Source organism: Girardinichthys multiradiatus, chromosome Y, assembly GCF_021462225.1.
Source record: "Girardinichthys multiradiatus isolate DD_20200921_A chromosome Y, DD_fGirMul_XY1, whole genome shotgun sequence".
NCBI lineage: Eukaryota > Metazoa > Chordata > Actinopteri > Cyprinodontiformes > Goodeidae > Girardinichthys > Girardinichthys multiradiatus.
Window position 1 is genome coordinate 38,531,335 of NC_061818.1, and position 20,094 is coordinate 38,551,428.

Below are 20,094 nucleotides of genomic sequence, written 5' to 3' on the forward strand. Positions count from 1 at the left end.
TCACCGTAATTCGATTCTTCTCACAAAGGGACCTGGAAGGCAATCTTAAAATGGAAATGCCACTTTGCTCCGAGTGGTTGGGGAAGAGGTGGAGAGTAAAAAGGGATAGTTTGCATGGTAAGACACCATCTCCTGCGGACAGTATACCTTTCAATCATGCGTCTTGCAATCCACATTAGAGTTTGTGGTGAGCACAACAGAACCCCACTGAAGTGTGTTTTAGTTTCCTCTCAAATAATTACAGTGTGAAGTGTGGGATGAATCCATCACAAAGATACCCCTTAGCGGATAAGATTCTAAATTGCTCTCGTTTTACATTTTCTGTTAAATGCGCAATATTAGAGTAATTTAAAACACTTGGAAGTTGAGTGCAGATAAGTTCCAGAAGACAAAACAAAACAGCTTTATGAGATTAGGTAGTCACTTCCAAGCCAGACAGCCTCGCAGGTTTTCACTGCAGGGGTCTGTGTTTCATATGGTTGCATAAGATTACCAGTATGATATTCTGAGAGTAACAGCGTCTTGTTATCTAAGAATGGCAGAGCTACAAATTGGTACATGTATCTGCTTTGATAAAGGAAGGCCAGAGGGCAGTGATGGCACAACTTTCAAAAAGCTTTGGTGGTTGATTTTAATCAAAATTGGCACCACTTTTTTCCTGGATAAAAAACACTTTATCTTCAGCTTGAAACAAATGGATGGAAAAACTGCATCAGGTAAAAATAACGAGACAAGTTCAAAAGAAGAGCTGTGATCCGTGTAAAAGCAGAAAGGCAGTCAGTCAGGATGTCGCTTATCTCTCCAGCTAGCAAAATGCGGTCGAGGCATCCTTAACCGCTATCTGTCACTCGACCTCCTTCTATTTCAGCCTCACCTGCCTGAGTCCCCCTGAGCTTCTCTGGGACCAGCTCAGTTTCAGCCTGGCTGTGGTTGGAGACCAACTAGACGAGGAGTTGGACTGCAGGCAAGCTGGGAGTGTTGGGCACACAGAATGGTGAGCACTGGGGCCAGCCAGTTGTTAGAGGCTAACCCACGGGGCTGATCACTTCAGGGGCTCATCTCTTCTCTCTCTCTCTGTCTGTCTTGGCAGAAGAAGAGGCAGTGTCTGCTGTATCATTAATGAAGGCGGTTGACGCCCCGTGCAGCAGTGCCCAGCAGCCAAAGCCTCTGCTGCCTCCACCAGCCTGAGAGCATGAAAGAGAACCGATGTAGTGTATATACGCACTATGGTAATGACAGAGGTAAAGCCAGGCCTCGCTCTGCTTTGGCAGGCCGTCATAGCTGTATAATCAGCTATGACGGATGGAAGACCTCAGGAGATGGAGGTCTGCTGACTGTGGGCTGGACTCCATTGTGAAGTTAGTGAGCAACATAGAGACCGATTCAACAAGCATCCATCACATGAAACTTCTGAACATGAAGGCTGCTGTCTCTATGTGTGATATTTTATCTCAACTGAGCAGCCAAGAACAGTGAACTAATTAAGAGACTTTTTCCTCCTTCAGATTTGATTGAATCCTGGATAACTTGCATCTTAAAGAGACGAAGTTTCTGTCAGACAATGTTTACTGTAAATGCACAATAGATACAGACAGTAGGAAAAAAACATCTCTCCTTTCATCTGCTGTGAAGACAACCATGTCACAGCTGTTTCCTCCTCAGATTTTCTGATCAAAGTACCTCAGTTCAGTTCAGTTCCAAGCCTTCAAATCACCTCCACACTTCATTTTGGGACCTGAACTCTGTGTCGGTGCAATCGATACAGCTTTTTGATTTCACCTGAAAAATTGCCACTTCTCGGAAATCTCAGCAAGCAGGTGACAACCACATATAAAGTATATTTAGAGGCCCAACCTGTAATTCAGAGATAAACACGAGGGTAGCCCCACTGAAGCGTCGGAAGCGAGGGACGGGGCTATAAATCTGCAGCTGAATATGAAACACCCTGGTGACAAAAAGCAAGACTACAAGGTCTGAGTTAAGCTGCAGTTTGTCAACACAGACTAAATTAGTTTGGTTCCAGATGGCCTCTCAGAGCCATAACTAACCGCTTTTTCATTGTTTAAAAGTGAACATGCAAATAAGGGGGCAGGGAATGGGAATGAATGGTGAAATTTTAGGTAGGAGTTAAACACGAGTCCTGTTTTAAAGCTCCTAAGTGCTACATTTTAAACTTTACCTGCAGCTGCTCAGCTCATCTCACCATCATCAGATTCCACTCTGATGAAGACGTGAACATGATTAATAACTTAAGAATCACAATGACTGAAAATCCTTAGTTGTTGTATTAATTAAAGCATTGTTTTTGCATTAAAGCGAGCATGAGATGTGCAGTCCTGATGAGGGTTATACAGAAATTAATTATTGCGTCTTCATGCATGAAGTCGTGTAGGAGTTCAGGGGAACTGATGTCCCCTTAATGTGAAGAGTAACCTGTTGATATAATTTCTTAAGTGTAATTCTGTCACTTGAAGCATCTGTGAAGCGTTCGGTGTTGACATTAATCTGAGCTCAGCAGGGATGGAAGATGCTCTTCTTCTTTGGTTTTCAAATTAATGGTCTTAAAACTAGGCTGAGATGGGTGGAAATATCCATAAAGGAAGCGGATAAATAAGTTTGTTTCACACATGGATGAAAAACACATGAAAGGAAATTAATAATAAAATGTGCGAAGCCATCTTCAAAGCCTACATTGTTGATGTTGACGATCTGTCTGAAAACAGTCAAACCTGTTTCAGTTGGCTGCTGTTGACTTCATGAATAAATACATCTTGGTAGTACGCAGCACTGGTGGGCGGCGTCTGTACATCCCCACCAAACTGTGGCACGCGTTTATTGCTGCGACATATGGACTGGGCTGCACAGGAAACTGAATGCCGTGTGTAGATTTGGAACCGCTGTTAAATATTTTATTCCACACCACCTGTTTTGAGTAGAGAGCGGCTGGGCAGTCAACATGAAGCTGCCGCCCAGAGTCTCAGACGTCCACCTGCTTTGTCGGCCGAGCCAACCAGGGAGTAAAACAGATAAAAACACAATAAGTCAAGTTTTTGTTTAGGGAAAATGTTTAAGAATTCAACACCTCATGGAACACTTGAAGAAAAACTGACAGATTTGAAAAAGTGACATTTGTGCAGTTGACAACAATGTGCTTGCCAGTTCCAGTCATATGTGAGCTTTTATAAGACAGACTCAATGCTAATAGACATCTGAATGAAGGCAGGATTATTCAGGAACTGTACCGCTGTAGCCCCTCCACTCCCAGAATAGCCCCCAGCTTTACTGGATCTTTGTTAGCGCTTTGCCTCGAGTCTCCGCCTGCTGCATTTTTGCACAGGCCGACAACAAAACACTTGTTTTTTAGAGCGAAGAGCCTAAATCTGATTCAACTTCAGAGGATTAGAGCAACAATGGAAAGCTCAAATGTGCATTGACACACACACACACACACACACACAATCATGCAGGATCGGCTTCTGCCCAAGTGGGAATGAACTGCTCCAGAAAGGCCAAGGCCTTGGCAAGGTAATTAACCGAGGGCGCTTGTTTCACATGGCAGAGTCCATTAAGTGCCATGTCACACTGATGTCAGGGTAAAGGTAGCACGCACGCACGCACACACACACTCAGATACACCCTTTTTTTCTTTTCCCCCAAATGGAGGCAGAAGTGTCCGAGGTGAGGAGATAGGGAATGACTGAGGAAAATGAACAGGGTGAAGTGGCTGTGGCTTCTCCAAGCGATCCCTCCCTAATCAAGAAGCTCTCTCCCCCGCCAGGTCCCGCCATCGATCCACAGCTCTACCACCCCAGCGGCATGATGAGGAGGCAGGGGGAGAAGTAGATGTGATACCCCTCCATATACCCTCTAATTGCCCTGCCTGAGCCACCACCCAGCTATCCCAGCGAAATGGCCCCTATAGTAACTGATGGAGCAACAATTTTGCTGGCAAAGCTTGAAAACAGGCCTTGCTGTAAGCCCATTAGGCATGGATGACCACACCAGATGCTCAGGGAGCGGAGGGCAGTGGAATGAGTGGGAGGGGCCGAATTAGCTGAGGGAGGAAGTAGGTACACTAAAACGCAACGGTGAACAAAGCGCGAGTTTATATTTCTGCTTGAACAAACACACAGTGCAGCACAGCAGATCGCTGCTCAGACGGCGGTTTGGTCTCATGTAACCCCCCCCCCACTGAAGAGACTTCCACACAAGCTGTGGTTGATCTGCCATTTAACAGATGAGCCAAAAGAAACAAGAGAGTCACTCAGGGACCGAACGGAGAGAGTCCAGGGGTAGGGGGGGACGAAGAAGACGTGGGGACCGAGAAGGCGAATCAACAACGCACCAAAACAACTGTCAGAATAATAAAGAAGCAGGAGTTCGTTTTAAATGGAGCATATGGGTGTCTGTGTCAGCTTGAGGTGAAACCAGTCAGTGTGTGTAAAGGAAAATATGCTCATCGCAGACGACTTTCTTTAATTGCTTTTAAAATAATGATCACACTGAGCATTATTTTGAACTCAGCTGAATCCAGCGTGTGTGGGTGTGGGTGAGTACGCGCGAGCAGTGGGCCGTGGTGCAGAGCGTTGACGGATGGATGTGCACCCGCAGCCCCACGAGCTGCCGTTACCCTGCCCAGAGCAGCACCGCAATTAAACGAACACAGGCCTGGATGTTGGGACCGGAGGAGATGAAGCCGGAGAGCTTTGGACGCCGAGTGCTCAACTGAACACTGTGCTGATTTGTGCACCGACTATCCTCGAGAATAGGGCCATGTATTTTTAATCAATGTCAAAGTGATGAAGTGTGTGTTTGCCACAAAAAATCCCCTGACAAACAAAATAGAGGAAGACAAACTCCCCAAGGGGCCCCATTGTGCACATACGCAGAGATACAGAGCACCATAGTGCATAGACTGCGCTCCCTCCTTTACTGCCTTATATAAAACCTTCTACCTTTCTGGGTGCAACATAAAAAGCTGCCTCATTTGCAATGCAAGTAAGATTTTTAATAACAATAAATATTGTTCAGATAAGTGCTCAGCCGGCCGATAATTAGAAATTGGTGGATCATGGCCATCCCTCAAGACAGACACATGCTGACGTTACTGCAGGTTATCTGGTATTGGGAATCATTCCTGAAGCATAAACAAGCCAGCGAGATAGGCTGGCTGCCCTCCAACAGCCTGTCTCCTCAATTTTACAGGCCTCTTTTCCCCTTTCAGCCAATTCAGCCCCAAATATCGATCAGCACAGAGAGGGAGAGGGAGGGAGAAATTGAAAGAAGGAGACGGAGGAAGAAAACAGAGAAAGGAGGGAATTGGGGAGAGAGAGAGATAGAGAGAGAGAGTGGAAAAAGCGGAAATGGAGACCAGAGAGGTGAGATTTGTGGGTAAGTTGCTGTACATGGAAAGTTTTTTGATAAACGAAGCCACTAAAAGGAGCAGGAAATCAACAAAAAGGTGTGAAAAGGATAAGGGATCACACTGTCTCAATCGCTTCCAAACAGACATCTGATACTGAAAGCTGTGGCGCCTTAGTCAGATCATTAAACCAAAGACCAGTGACCTCAGAAGATGCTCTGTGATCCCTGCCTGAAACGCAGAGCATTAAGATGGCCTCTGGATGATTGCTGGAGTGCAGAATGTGGCTGGGTGGACCTGTGGGCACAAATGAAGCCACAGCCTCAGTTCAGTGACGCATTATTCTCATAAGGTCTCTCAGCTTTTATTGGACTCTTTACATTCCTCCCTCGCCTTATTTGGACTCCACTGCATGTAATCTGACAGAGGACTTCAGTGGCTTGATTCGATTCTATGAAATGAAATTACAACACATTTAATTCAGCACAGCTCTACTGCCTTTATCAAAGGAACCGAATGGACAGCTACTTAAACAAGTGATGGTATGTCTTGGGAGAAGTGGGATGATCTTTGGGCCCCCAACAACAGGAAGGGGTGGTGCAACAAAAAATGGGCCAGTCTGAAGAGAAGCTGTACATAGTTTTACACACCTTAAAATATTCATTAGCTAAGTGGTACAGCATTTTTCCCCTTTGAGAGGTTCATGCATTGTTTAGGCAGCAAGGAGAGGAAAAGCGGGCCGGATGGTGGTGGAAGAAGTTCTCTGTAATGGGGCCAAACCGGACTGCTGATTTATGTGCACAGTCACGCAGGAAGAAGTGGAAAGAAGAAGTGTTTTCACTGATGCTCTATCTTCAAAAAGCAGTTCACCTCATCTGCAGTTGAGCATGTTTGGCTCAACTATTACAAGACACAAAGTGTTTGTGACACACTGAGGAGCTGCAGGGCAATGGTTCAACTTTGCCTAAATTCTGCCTGCTACATTTTTAATTGACAGCGTTCATTGGGTCGAAAGTTAAACGTGGCCTCTGGGAATATTGTTTTATTTTTTCGGCCACCATCACCCTGTGGATCTGAGGTTGGCTGTTACACCACACAAACCTTTTGGAGAGTCCAACGCCCTCTGCCTTACTTTGTTACCTCACATACAACTGAGCAGTACTGGTCACTGTCAACAGGGTCACTTCAAAATGTTCGTACACCATCAACCCACCCCCCTCACACACATACACACATACACACACTTCTCAGGCACTCCGGTCCTCCACTGCAGTGGCCCCTCCCTGCTTTTCACATCCACAACAACAGCATACACTCATGCTTGGGTCAGAAGTGGTTGCCACATTCCCGGCAAACATAACCCAATCTTTAACCTCTTTACAGTGCGCATGATATACTTTGCAAGCAGGGGCCAAGGGTTTATCCATTATGAATGAGACCCATATTACTCCAGGCATTAGCAATGTATGAGGTGGGCTTTAGAAACACAAGGTCTGGGGTTTTTCTGCCTGCCTTCCTGCCACTCCTCACCATTTTATTCCACTCCCGTCCACGTGCTGCAGCTCTCACACAGCCTCCCGTGGCTGGGCCGACTCCTGCCTGACAGCTCATCTGGCTGTGCCCCGCCTGTCCGATCTCCAGCTCCTTGAATGCAGGACGTCTGCGCCCCAGGCTAATGCCCTCCACTGATCTTAGCTTTGCGCGCTCTCCAGCTAACCACTCATACCCCGGGTGACCCTTGACTCAGCTCTGTCGCTCCTGTGCCTCCCTGCCTTCCTTGGTCTTATCGCAGTGCATCTCCTGCCTTTGTGATCTGATTTCCCAGAGCCAGCCAACTAAAACTTTAATGAAATGCAAGCAAGAAGACAAAACTAAAAACATCAGGACAGAATATACTATTGAGCTATTCTTAAAAGAAACAGCTTGAAGCTTTCGATACATTTTTCATACATCTCTCATTTCACACGGGCTTAATATGGATTGTGTTGTTTGTTTACATGCAAATGTAACGCAGAGCAGAGCTAGAGACGATAACTGTATGTCACAAAATCATCAACGCACAGCCGAAAGAACGGACTCAATTTCATCAGCCGCATTATTTTTCCTTCTCTCTCTCTTTGGATCTAACAAACAAATCGATAAGGGCAGAGTCTGCAAGGGGGGATTGTGATGACTTATGCACCTTTACTGCTTACTTAGAGAATTTTGGGAGTGCAGAGTTTGTTGGGAAGATGGTGCACAGCGTTCCAAGCGGTTCTGCAGCTTCTCGGGGGGATGTAGCCCTCCTTTTCCACCCCCCATATGCATTCCCCACTGTGGGACAACAAGATTACAGAAGCCCCTGGGGAGAAGCCAGCTCCCAGCAGGCGCCAGAGTCTCCTGCTGGTTCGCCTGAGAAAGAGAGCGCACTTCAGCATGGCTCCCTGGGTTTAGCTTGGGTTACACTGATAAAGATTCTCATTTTTAAATAAAAGAAAAATCTATGTGCCAAGCCATTAACCTCTAGTGTAGTCTTGCATCACATTACGAGACAACTGCAATGTAATTACTGGGTAGCATAGCTGGGGCAACGTGGATAAATGTGGTTTCAAATCCCATTAAAGACCCGAAATGTAAAGAACGTTATTAACTACAAGGTAATATACGAGTGCTTGTCCCATGTTGTCCCCATGTAAAAAGGAAATTAACATAGTTTCAGGCGAGTTTCAGCCACAACACATAGCTGAGGACAGGAAGGAGTGTGGTGAGCAGCCGAGTGGCAAGAGGCCTGGACAAGGCCTATTATGACAGGAAGCTCGACTCATCAGCCATTCAGGGCGCTGTAAGAGGAGACATAAATCAATGGTGTGCCAATTATGACACCACACGGAGCTGTGTGAGTGCAGGGAATTAGCTGCACAAATCTCAGTATCAGGTTCAGTTAGATGGGCTGCTCTGCGCTGAGGAGGGAAAGCCAATGAAACACCGCAGGGAGGATAGAAGGGAAACAGGCAAGGGAACAGAGAGATGAACAGAAGTAAACACTGAAATTTGATGAAACTCATTACAGTTGATAGAATATCAGCAAAATGCATTTATGTCTTTTGTTCTTTTTCAGCCCATAAACCCAGGGCATATGTGGAACTCCAAAAAAAACGTCTCGTCGTCAAACATCCACCAAGCATCTCAGGTGAACGCTGCAAGACTTCAGCTGCCACACATCAAGCACAGTTCTCATATTTCTTTCTCACGCTGAGATTTCTCTCCTACCAACATTAAACTTCACCTGACACCTCTCCTTCTACACATCCTAGCTGAGTGCAATCAAGCCGCCGTTTGAGTCTCATCCCTGGGATGCTGGCTTTCAGCTGGGCCTGAACACGATTCCCTGACACCACTGAGCACACAGCTGTATCCCAGAACTTAGATTCTGATTAAATGGAAACAGAACAGCCCATTAAAGTCATTAACATACGTCTCGAGTATGCATGGGGGATGTGCACCAAAGGATGTGCATGCACAGTAATGTAGTGCATACATTAAGAAAAGATCCTCAGATAGGACTTGAAAGAGCACATCTTGCAAAAGCTTATATATATTATTTATTACTCAGACATCAAAAAGGAGACTTTGTAATGACCTTTTTAATTCATATGCAAAGGTAAAGCAGATTCTGTATATGGAAATCCGCCCAAAAGCACAGCACTGGAGGCTATATCCTGACTGTGTTGGCCTGGCAGAGCATGGCTTCCCATTTCACAGCTGCCAGGATCTTTGAATTCATGTTACAGCAGATATGATCCTGGTTTTTATCTCACAGCCAATCATGGAGGACATGTGCTTCTTTTAATTTCTCAGATTAGGATGCGGCAGTAATCCGACCTCAAACCAGACAAAAAAATTACTTTTCCTTAGGATTTTTAATAAAACTCATTGGTCCGATTATTTAAATTTTATTTCTGGAAGATGAAGAAAAGTTTTTTTTATTTTTTTTTTATTTCTTTATATCTAAAATTGTATATATCTTTCTATAAATTCAATATTCTTACACAGTCTAAAAAAATGTGGAAGTTGCTTCAGTGTACCACCATCTGCTTAATATTTGTTGTCATTACAAGTGGCACAGGGGTCGAGTCCAGGCCTGTTGACCTTTGCTGCATGACTTCCCCCTCTCTCTCCACCTGATTTCCTGTCAGTCAACTTACAAAATAAAGGCCACTTGTGCCCCCACACATAAAAAAGTGGCCCAAATGCTGGGTGAAAAATCTTAAGATTTGAGTTTGAAAATAAAAATGTGCAGCAAGCCTGTAAATTACAGTTTATCTAAATATAAATTATTATTATTACTTCAGCCTCATTTTGCAAGCTTGGATCATCCTGAAATGATCTATAACCAGATCAAAACCAGACATCTCAGCATCACTGAAAAGGCCCACTCATTCACCAGAAGAGAATGAGTGGGCCTTTTCTGCCATTAGCTGGCATTTTATTTGGTAGCAGTTTGCTATTCGTGTCACTAGATGTCACTGCATCACACGTTTGGCAAACTCCAGTATTTTGGATTTAGGGTAGAAAAAATAGACATTTTCTAAAAAAGTTCTTTACTACTATTAAAATATTCCAATTTTATGTGGACAGACAGCACAGGAAATTATTTAACTATAATGGTTTCTGAAGATTTCTGGGAAAACTCTGGTAAAGTTTCTGCAGGAAGCTTAAACTGACGTCTCCTCTCATTTAGCTGATGCATGAAAACAAAAAGCCACAGTGGCAGAAACAAAAACATTAGCATATATTGAAATATGGACCGGTTGTGCAACAACAGAATAATCCTGCATGTCTGCCACGTCGTGAAACACAGCGTGTCCTAGGTGAGCCGCTCAGGTCAAAACCTACACGGGCTACACGTTCGAGTCATCACACATCAATCCCTGCTGATTCCGGTTTCTGCTCTTCAGCTGATAAATCGTGAAAGTTTTAATTGTACGCTGACCTTGATGAAACCAACGGACATCATTTATCAATTAGGAGAGCAATGGGGTGATGTGAGGAGAAAGTGTCTGCTGACAGAATTATTTTTCATCTCATCTTTGGCTCAGTCAGCTCTTCATTGTACAACTCTGAACAGCTTCTCAGGTTGAAACAATTTCCATCTAGCACGAAGGAGTTTTTTTTTTGTTGCCCATAAAAGCCGTCCCCTCGGTACAATCCTCAGCTGTTTACCAAGTATATTTCAAAAAGAATGGAAAAAAAAAATCAAAGAAAGGAATGTAAAAACAGAGAGAGCTGGTATGACCAGCCTAATCTGTGCGTGGGCGCTACTGTGTGCTTCGCACAGTATGGCTTTTCATGACATGAGCATCAAATCCCCGGAGAATACAGTTGCCATGATGAGATGTGTTTTTATGGGGATTTAGGCTCTGCAAGAGCGATTTGAGTATTACCTATTGTCAAAAATGTGCAATGCAAGGAGAGTCGCAGCAACGGAGGATGAGGATATTAAACAGGCCTGTTAATGTTTTACACAGTGTTGTTGATGCTCCTGTAGACCCGTAAAGTCTTGACAATAACTCTTACTGTTGAGTGGTGCGCGACACTTATTGAAAGGTTGTGAGTGGGAGGTACACGGAAGAAGATACTTCAGAGGGTTCGAAGCCGCCCTCACCGCCCCTATGAGCCACGTCATTCTGGAAGCAATCTAAAATGTAGGGAACGTCAATTTTCATCCCCTCACAAAAGGCCGAGCGAGCCGCATCTATAAGCGGCTAACAACACACACCAGCTCAGACGCCTGATTGCTGTTGGCAGGTTTCTAACCTGGAGTATGCATCCAGATATGAGTGACAACGAGCCAGAGAAGGCCAGCGCGACCTTTCAGATGGTGGACCTCCGCTCTCACACACTGCGCCACAGATTTACTTTGCCTTCAGCCAGATGAGGGAGTCTGCTCATGTGTGAACAGCTCTGACTACTTCCAAAAGCCCCGCAGGTCTGAGGGAGCATTTTACAGCCTGTTTAACAGTAACTTCAAAAATCCCTCTGTCCCATTTTTTTCCACAAAGAGATTTCTCAGACATCAGGCCTTGGTTGCTGATTGCCTCTGAACGTGCTGTTGATTAAAAAGTCAGCAATGTTCAGGCTTTCTTGTTTTCTCTTTCTTGTGGATCCTGGGAGGACAAACAGCTCAATAGGCTGCGTGTGAAAGTCTTCGGGCCTTGTGTCTGACGAGGGACCCTGGGTGAGAGAGGAAGGGGGCCTGCCTGCCCAGCTTTTGGAATCCAATAAAGTGCTTTATTCCAGGGCTGAGGCCGACGTGAGGCTAATCTTTGATCTGAACTGGAAGCTGAGGGCTCCGGAGCAGGCCACGCCGCCCGATTATTTATGGGAACTTCAAAGGATCCGCTGATCACACTTGTGTCTCTTATCTAGCAAGTGAGAAACAGCCACAACAACAAAAAGTGACTTTGTGAGGAGAGTTAAAATTCAGAGCACGGAGGGAAAGGTGGGGATAAAGGCGGGAGCGCTTGAAATAAAAAGGGGAAGGGGTTTTGGTGGGGAGATCTGCAGATTAGACTGATCAGACCAATGTGTATGGCCCATCTGCCTGGGAATGCACCTCCGACTCAGATTTGGAGACAATTGGACCTGAGGAGGATAAACATAGCTCTTCTTTAAGTTTCTTTTCGCAGAAGAGAAGCAAAAGCCGACAGTGTCTGGGAACCCTGCCACTCGCCCTTCCACTATCACCACCGCCTCCTCCACATCACATCTGAAATGTGACTGGCCTCAAACTGCTGACTTGCTCACAGTCCATTGAGTTTCTTCTCCTTATCAAATTACAGCCACCTCAATAACCCACTCGCTGCAGCACGCCGGAAGAAATGAGGTTTTCTCCACCGCCCGCCCCTGGCACTGCACTCTTCCCTTTGCTTTTTTTCCCCGTCTCACATTTTTCCTTCACAAAGAGCCGACAGGGTGGGGAAGGGGGGACAAGGGCGACTCGTGAATGTTGGGGTATATTTTCAGGTGGGAGCGTATGTTGGAAATGTTTAGTACGATTCATGAGGGGTTGAAGAGGCTCTTTCCTACACAACGTCCAGATGGTAATCGGCTTCAAGGAGTGCTTTCTTTTACTTCCATCCCTAATCCCTCTTGGTCCCAGCAGCCCACCAAGACCCTGTTTACCTCCCAGCATCAGCCATTGCTAGTATGCCAGTAAGTCTTTTTCCCTTGGAAAAATGGGCGCTGTGTCTTCGCCATTTTCTTCCCTTCACCCCTTTAACTACCACCATGTTTCTGCAGTGAAAATGACACGGTCCCATCACCTGTTATACACCTGCAATGAGCGAGCTTTGGGGAACCTACGAAATGGACCCGGCAAGGTCATCTGTCTCATTTTGTGAGTGAAGCTGCTGCTATTACAAAGTCAGAATGAAGAGCCTCATCCTCAGGTCAGCTGTCAGACACATGATGGATGTCATTCAACCTTCCTAGCAGCTGCTTACTGGTTCACTCACCAAAGCAAATAAGGCTGAGGGGAGAAAGTTGTAAATACTTTCTTCCTGATATGACACGGTCGCCTTAGAAAAGTAATTGATTTATTTTCAACAACATCAGCAGCGTAGATGTGTTTTTTAGGTCTTAATTGCTCCAGCTTTAATGCATGCAAATGAGAGTTCGGGATAAATTTACGGGAACTTATGCACCCGCACCCCCCAACACGCACACATAAACACCATTTCACCGATGTGAATTAACATCAATATTTATCTTAGTTCTATTATCCAATTCTTACCTCATTCACATGCTAATTGCTACAATTACCATTAAATAAGGGCCCTGGTTCAGAGGAAATAACCTGCTGTTGAGCACTTGAAGCACTAACTCGTCACCTGTGTGCACACACACCTTTACAGGCAGCATGAGGGGAAAGAAGAAGCAGGAGGTGTGTTAACATCTGCCTCCTGGTGGGGTTTTAGGCCTCAGAACGCCTGACAAAACAACACTGCAGCCACAAGCGGGTACATATTTTTGGAAGCCTCTGCTGTCAGCGGCATCACGGTTGCCTTTCTGAAACAAGACGACAGAAAAAGTAACTGAATTGAAGAGGAGCCCCAAATTGAGAATGAACGCTCATGTTTAATGATTGGATGGAACCCGGGGAGGGTTAACATGAAAGCCCAGCAGAGTGCCAGCCCCAGTTACCTGCAGAGCTGCAGCCAAAGTGCTCTGCCTTCACCTGGTTTATTGGAGACGACGCAGGCACGTCAGTGACAGCCAATGTCCAAGTTGAGTGCGAGTAGATTAGATTAACTCCCCTGTGAAAGAGCCTTGTCTGCTTCCATTGTGCATCCTGTCTAGTTAAAACGACACAGGTATGCTGTGGCAATAAGCAGGTGCGTTGACATCAGAGTCGTGTTAGGAATAGCGGCGCTGATTGGAAACCCCACAGAGGATTCTACAAACACAAACATACGTCTGACGCACAGCTTCTACACCTCTGAGCCAATGGTTTACATGATGATCTGGAGCGTGATTCCTGAGGGCCGCCAGGCTCTGCTTGGCCCCCTAGGGTGTTTCTTCTTGCTAAGACGTCCATTTTGTAAATCAGCTTGGTGGAAGACAGCAGGACATTGACACTGGAAAAGACCAAGTGAGGTTTTACATATAAAGAGCCGCTCAAGTCAAATAAACCCTTAAAATCTAAACTCAGTGCTGAGTTATAAACTTCTGTTGCCACGGGGCCTGCAGCCATCATCTTGAACTAAATACAGCAGGAGGTACACTGACCACTAGATAAATGTCCTTTCGAAGAGGACTGAGAGTCTTGTCAGTGAATTGGTGTGAAGAAGAAGGAGTCATTGTAGTCAAACTAACACCTCGCTGGATGTCTCAAACACATAAAAGTTAAAGCTCAAACCACCAGGTTGTGCTCACAATGATATAAAAACAGTGCAGCAAATGACCACAGTGTTACCTTCTGGTATATCAAGACTTAAAGTTAAGCTTGATGATGGCAGCTTAGTATGAAAGTGCGACTAAGACACAGAAAACAGTTGAAAACTGTTTAGAACAATGTCCAGATCATTTAGGGTTGCACTCACTAGAAGCATATCAGCCCTAAAGATCTGCAGAGTCTTTACTCGAAACAAGAAGTGTGTGCTGTATTAATAAGTTAACGTTTTAATGAATGCTATTTTTTCCTATAGTGTCTGGCATTTGCAGCATACAGACCACAAATCAAAAATGTATGGAAACTTTACTACAAATGTTTAAACTTAAACAAACTACCAAAAATATCAGAACATTTGAATCTGCAAAACTAAGAAAATGAAGAAATCTATATTGAGTTGGAACACGTTAAAAGACAATTTGTCCGTTTATATGAATCATATAATAAATCGACACTAGGATCTGACAAACAGCTTCTTTCTACTTACTTGAAGGTCTCAACAATAAATAAATTATAGATTACATGAAATTAGAATTTAAATCTTGAGCAGTTTAATATCAGTTCAGCTCAGTTTGTTCATATAGGGCCAACTCATCTTATGGGACAACGGAGGTCCAAATCACATACAGTCCAGTTTTGTACCTATACAGTTCAATCTAATACAGATTTATATTAAAATCCAGACACAGAAGTGTACAAATTTTTAATACCACATAAAAATAAGAAAATAAATATAGACAAATTTGGGTGTTCGTTACATTTATACACGATTTGACTTATTGGGGCAGAAACATCCTTGACAGAACACATTTTCCCTTTTCAGATGCAACCAGCAGTGTGTCCGTCACTGTCTTAATCAAATTTTAGGATTTGTTTTCTACTCTTGTACATATTATATTTATTATCCATCTCAGAGTCTGAATTGAAAATCAGGAGGGTTGATGGGTCAGGAGATAATAAATGTAAGCAGGAGTGCTTCTAACTGACCCACAGCACCAGCATGTTTTTCCCAGTTTACAAATTAGAATTAAAAGTCCAGTTCCCACAAACATGGATGTTTGGCCAGACAAATTACCTTTGCTGTGTTTGCATCTCTTGTATCTTATATCCATATTATTAGCCATATGGAAATATAGTTTCATCCAACGTTCCCATGCAACCTTGGAAAGACATTTGTTCTAATTTTTTCCACGTCTGGATAGGCATGGAACAGAAAATATGTATGAAAAAAGCATTTCGGTTTCCTGACTTTATTTACCATCCTATTTTCTAAAAGTCAAGATTAATGAATTAAAAAATGCCCAACACAGGGTCTAGTTTCATTCCACATATTTATAAAACATAGACATAGATCTGGTTTTTATTAATCATTGCATTTTTTGGACTGACTTGTCAATCACAGCTGGGATCACACTCCAGGGAATGAGCAGCTCTACCTATTTTACTCTAATTAGGGACATTGTTTACCTTAATGAATATTATATGTTGTAATCATGAAGCTGAAGAGCTTAAATTCACATAAACAGATAAGAACCCTCCAGAACTTTTGTTACCTGCTTTCTGTCTTCTGTGGACCATCATTAAATGTTCTTCAGGTTGAACCAAAAATTGAGTGGAAACTCCAGGAAATTTAGAGTCTGGAGTTTTAAAATCCAAAGATAATTTGCTGGGTAAAATGAGTTACCACAAGCTGATTTCTTAACAATAAATGAATATAAAAATGAGGCAGACTGTCAATCGACTCTTCTAAAGGAACAAATCCAAACCGTCTGCCGCAGACCCAAACGTCAAGTCAAGAAAGTATTAGCCACCAGGAAAAGTTACATTTTCAGAAGAAACATATAATTGCAAAATGTGATGTGGGAAAATTGGCTGAAAGTCATCTGGTTTCATTCATGCAAAGAGCTGAAGAAGACATATTCATGGAGACTGATCCCTAATCTCTGAGCCCTCTTGCCTCCTGGCCTGGCCTCACACACATAGCTCACAATCAGGGGAGCTGATGACCTTTGCTGATGGCAGAATCCCTCACGGTGTAGGCCTCTCAATCGTAAAGCCGTAGACATGCCGCACAAGATCTATTAGTCTGCTCTTTTATCTGTAATAATCCTGACAGAACAAATAATACCCAGGCATATTCAGAGCAAAAAATAAAAGGTGAGAGGGAAAAAAAAAAATGATCCTAATCATTCAAAGTGATGCTTTGGAAACCAGAGGAACGTAAGAGAAAATAAATCCGATAAATCGAGTGCACTTGCAGGGCTGAAGTGAATGGAGGCTTTGGAGTGGATGGATACCGTGGAGCACTGTCTGTCTTACGCACACAAACCTCCCGTCGTAAATTATCTTGAGCAATGTAGAATTTATGAGGCAGAGATATCTCACTGCTGGCCTATCATTTCCATGGCTCTGTCACCGTAATTCTCCCCCCGAACTGCCCGCATCCATAGATAAAAACGGCCACTGCAGACAGATGAAAAAGTGCAAAGAAGCGAAAACGGACAATGAGCGAGTCTGGAGGAGGAGGAAGAGGCAGCGGGGGTAATTTTCTGACTCAAGTGGCCACTACACGCAGCTAAAAGCACATGCAAATATGTAGAAAGAGGAGTACAAGGAGGGAACAAGTGTGACAGTTAGAATTTGCTCTGTTTTACGTTGTGTGAAATCAAACGTCGAGGGAATTTGGTGAATTGGAAGATGAGTCAAATTTCCAGGCGTTCCCTGCTTACATCTTCACCCCCCTCCTCATCCTCATCTTGGGCCTGACAATCGCTTTTACCTTTTAAAATATGTGTTTGTGTCTCTCTGTGTCGCCAGCAGTGTGTGTGGAGAGATTTGGAGAAGCTTTTAGAGCACTATCACAGAGTAGGTGGAGGACGGTGGAGTGTATCAGAGAGGGCAGTCCACACATGCTGTCCTGTGAGATTGGATTCTCACCCATGAAATGTAAGCACACAGAAAAACGCTTTGCAGCAACAACCTCCAATTTACACAGCAATTTTCCACTCGCTCATGACAGAACCAAATCGCATTTGTCTCCCCCCGCCGTTGGTGCCGTGCTGCCCCAGAATTTCATTCATATCCAGTTAATTAGCACTTTGTTGCCTGGCCTCAGAAAGAGCAATCATTGGGCAAAATGTGCAGAGCAATTTATTACCGTTTATTACAGTTCATTGAGGAAGCCAGAATGTGTTGGATATTAGAACGATTACTTGTGTTTACACACACAAAAAAAAAGTTATTTACCAAAAACAGCTGGATGGATAAATTAGAGCCTTTCTCCACCAGCAGCACCGCTTCAACATCTCTGGGTGAAAAGCAGCGTCTCTCAAGCTTTACTCCCTCCTTTGAAAACCTTAATTGCTATTCATTACTCGCTATTGCTGAATGATAACAACGTTGGAGTTACAATTCTGAGTCATTAAATTAGAAGGAAGGGGATGAATAGAAAGGGTGGGCAATGGAAAATCCTCATCCGCATTGAGCCTCGACTGTGTGTAATGTGTGGCTCATCCAAAGTGGAATTAATATTTTTCTTTTTTTAAGACAATTTTTGTAGTCTCTAACCATGCAGATACTTGCGATACCGATGGTAAATTGACTCAATTGTGCTGAAAAGAAACTGCTCAGAATCTCAAATAGAAACTGGATCAATCTTTGGATTTATTGTGTTGTATTTCTTGTGTCTCTGAGGCAAAAATGTTCTTAAAAACTTGAACAATGAAATTTCAAAGGGAGACAGTTTTACTTACTCAGACATCTGACTTCTCTCTTTGCTTCAATAAATAGCTCTCTGATCAGGAAGCTAAACTTTGTGCTCTGACTGCCAGTTTGGTTTGTTCTAAATGTTGAAAATTCGTAGGACTTCTGCAGTGCAGCTGGACTCTGCAACATTAACATCACTTGACTTTTATCTATAACTTCTGTCTCTTATAAAACATAAATCTCTGTACTAACTGGAGATAATTTCACTGTGCATACACTAAAAAACTGATGCATACTCCAGTCCTGCAGCCTTTCATCGTGTGCTTATGTTTTTTACTTGAGGAACCAGCCTGATAAGGTGAAGAGGAAATGAAAACTAAGGTGACAGCCAATTTTACACAATCTGCATTTCTTATTGCCATTCTAATCTATCTTTTAGTGTTAAAACTATTCATCTTCCACAAACAACATTGTAAATAACTGAGTGGGTGTTCAGTCATATCAGACTTCTTGGTTTCTCTTTTAATTTTCAACATTTGTGGTCTAAACATATTTTTTGTCTTGTGTGGCTCTGAACTCACAGATCAACTTGCTTCCGTTACTTTTTCCATTAATCTTTTTTTGTCCCGTGGTTCCAGAGCCAAACACACCAAAATAAGCTACAATCCCTTTGCAGCACTTCTCCAGCGGGTCTCCGAACGTAACATTTGCTAAAAACAGCTCTCCTCCTTTGCTGAACAGTTCACTGATATTAATAATTGAACTATTATCCAGAGTTCCTGCTGGGTCTTAAATAAGATGGAAAAATGTGAAAGTTTAATTTTACTATTGTAACATTTGGAAAAAACATTTAAGTTTCCAGACTTTAATCTCCACGAATCAAAATTTAAACCTCCAAAATATTTCTGTAAACATTCATTTTTTTTAATGTAAAATCACTCTAGGTAGGCCCTGCAGATGTTTCTATAGTTGTCATGGTTCAAGTAATTGGATCTAAACAGTTTTAAATTGTTTTATAACCTGACCTACATGTGTGTCTTTAGTTAGTAACTATAAAAACCAAGAAAGCCGTTTCTAAATTGGTAAACTCAGACATGATGAAGTAGACGTAGCAATCATTCCTGTATGTAAAACTGTAAGACAAACCTTTGTTAAAAATGTATGTTCATCATCAACAGGACAACAGGACAGGGAATACAGTCTAAATATACATCTACGTCATATTTTTCTCGGCTTATCCTGTCTGGAGAAATATGCAACAAATCCAATTCAGTAGTTAGAACAGAAAATGACTAGAACCAGACCTTTTGAAAACACTGGGCTTAGTTTTTTTGTTCCTCTCCTTTTCTACCAAATGTCAGTTTTTCTCCATGAGGCAGAAACTATCTCCTGGAATTAGCAGCATGCATACAAAAGGCATCAGCCTGGTAGAAATATCCAATTATCTAAAGTAAACTTGACTTGGATTCAACTGAGAAATTTAAAAATTTCATTCTGTGAAGTTATGGATTTTATAAAAACAGAAATGCATTTTTGAAACTCTTTCATATGAAAATTATTCATCCACTAAATTTTTTCTATCCATGTGCAGCTAAAAGTGAGGAGGGTTTCAGGGCTCTACAGACATGCATGTATTTGTCTCATTTATTTTAATGCAGAAAACATTTGCAAGATATTAAGTATTAAAATTAAAAATAATAATACTTTATCCTGTGTAATAGCATTTCTTTGAGCACATGTGGCATGGGAAATATTTTTTACAATAAATCTAGGCCAAAAACAATAAAATTAGGTAAGAAAAAGTAGTGACCCGCCTTTAACAGCAACACCACGGCTGCAGAACTCACGCAGAGCTGCTAGCGCCACCTCTCTGCAATAAGCACATTCCTTCATTTACTGGCCACACATGTCCTCTGCCCCCCACCACACACACACACACACACACACACACACACACACAGAAAGGTGGATGCATGAGCCTGTGGAGGCTGTAATGTGTAATTTGTAAGTTCCATTTGTTTTTAATACACACAAAAGCAGTGGTCCTGTGGGACCTAATAAAACCTCATAAGCACACGGAGAGGAAGCCCGAGGC

At 43.2% G+C, this 20,094-nt stretch overlaps 1 protein-coding gene and 1 long non-coding RNA gene across 20 annotated transcripts in view; one reads left to right on the top strand and one right to left on the bottom strand.

Moving 5' to 3' along the window:
- LOC124864918 overlaps window positions 1-20,094 on the top strand; it is a 273,328-nt gene that overhangs the window by 220,207 nt on the left and 33,027 nt on the right. For 6 of the 11 annotated variants that reach the window (XR_007037381.1, XR_007037385.1, XR_007037393.1 and 3 more), the window contains one exon: window positions 8,460-8,639. The exons of 2 other annotated variants lie outside the window; for them this stretch is intronic. This is a non-coding gene — a long non-coding RNA (uncharacterized LOC124864918). 3 more of the 11 variants (XR_007037383.1, XR_007037386.1, XR_007037389.1) reach the window with 3 other exon arrangements.
- Window positions 1-20,094, bottom strand: part of rbfox3a (RNA binding fox-1 homolog 3a) — a 367,190-nt gene that overhangs the window by 71,770 nt on the left and 275,326 nt on the right. The window lies entirely within an intron of this gene.